Source organism: Adiantum capillus-veneris, chromosome 3, assembly GCF_014529385.1.
Source record: "Adiantum capillus-veneris isolate H3 chromosome 3, ASM1452938v2, whole genome shotgun sequence".
In the NCBI taxonomy this organism is placed as follows: Eukaryota; Viridiplantae; Streptophyta; class Polypodiopsida; order Polypodiales; family Pteridaceae; genus Adiantum; species Adiantum capillus-veneris.
Window position 1 is genome coordinate 73033993 of NC_140933.1, and position 1854 is coordinate 73035846.

Below are 1854 nucleotides of genomic sequence, written 5' to 3' on the forward strand. Positions count from 1 at the left end.
ACGGTTTTAAAAAAACGAGTGAAATAAACTGAACATGAATGACAAAACTTGAGAGTATAAACAAAAATGATTGTTAATGAAGAAACTTAACAGTATTATATTGTAAGTAGACTAGAACTCACTGAAGCAAACTGAATATATAGATCATCAATGTATGTATATAAACAATGTCAGTTTCAAAACATGATCATCTATCTAGATGCCACTACGACTATGTATCAATGTCAGACTCGTCTGAATGATCCTCATGCCCCTCAGCACGTGAAGGTTGTCCCCCAACGTGTGAAGAGGCTGCAGCGCGTGCGCGCTGCTTGTCTATCCTCCTACGTACCTCCTCCTCTCTCGCAATAGCTCAAGATCTCTCTCACGGTGAACCTCCTACGTTTGTAAAAGTTAAATTAAATCAATTGACAATTAAAAACAAATTTGAAATTCATTTTAACTTGAACAGATAACTCAAAGTTACAAACACGTTGGTGAAAGGATGCACTACAAGGCTCTGTATCCTTGGTATGTTGCCGTCTCCATCTCTATTAGCATCAGAGTTCGATCGTAATCTTTGGTTTGTACAAAACGGATCCAAAGTTCAGGATTATTCTTATTCAGATCATTCTCAAAACTATGCTATGAAAATCTACAAATATATACTCAATGCGGCCCAAGTGGGACGTATGGCCGCTCGCCACTCTAGCATGTGCTACCTCCTACGTTGCATTCATTGGAAATAAAATGATATTAAAGTTACATTAATGCATTCACTATCCACTATGAAACCATTTTTCTTCATGTATGGTTGTACATTATATACATATCGTTGTGCACTTATTTTCATATCCTCAAGCTATATAAAACATGCCGACTCATGCTTTGTTAATCCCTAAAAACTTGTAGAAAAAGCTTCTTCCTTCTTTGGGTCAGGCGAGTGGAGTTTGGTGAAGCTTTTGCAATGGTTTGAAAGGGTCCTTTTGTGGCTAGATTTTTTGAGTTTCTATGGTTTCTATTGTATATTTTGTCCCCATCAAGTGTTGATCAACTCGACTCACCTTGTAGTGTCTACGGGCAGGCAAGGGCTTGTAGGTCCAGAGCCTTGGAGATTGAATTGAGCTTGTGGGTATAATTTTCATTGAGCTCTTGAGTGGTGGTGAGTGAGGTGAGGAAATTAAGTGAATACCTTGTGTTGTGTTGAGGTGTCTGTGTGTGTGAGTGTGCACACGGTGTCTTTTGATCCATCATCCTTTGGTGATCCTGCTGGGAAGCAGAACTTTGCCAGTTGTGCACCTAGGTGAATTGGTTTTGTTGTGAATTTTGAGAAATATTGAAGAAAAGTGGTGGTTTGGTTGAGGTGCGAGACTTCAACTTTTGTGGAGTTACTCACGCAAGGGAGAAGCGACTTCAAAAAGATGGCATATAGTCAGTCAGTGTTCATAGGAAGGAGGATGTGAAAGACTGGATTTCTGACTTTGAGTAACATACACTTGGTATCCACACACTATGCACATTGTGAATGACGAAGCAAAGCTTCATGTATTTCCTCTTGGACTCAAAGGAGAAGATCACAAGTGGTTTGAAGGTTTGGAGGGAGATAAAAAGCAAACGTGGGAGCAGGTGAAGCAGGAAATTTTTGACAGGTCTGGGAAGAGACTAACATCGTTAGAAGCAATGAAAAAATTGAAAGGTTTGCAACAAGATGTTCATCTAACTTTCAAAAGTTCTTGCAACACTACAAAGGACTCCCGGGGAGGTCACCTAATAAAAATGTAACCTATCACGTGAGTTCAACAGAAGGGTATTTAAAGTTCTTCAAACTTACAGAAATATATATACAAAAGGGCATTATTTTTTCAAATTTGAAAA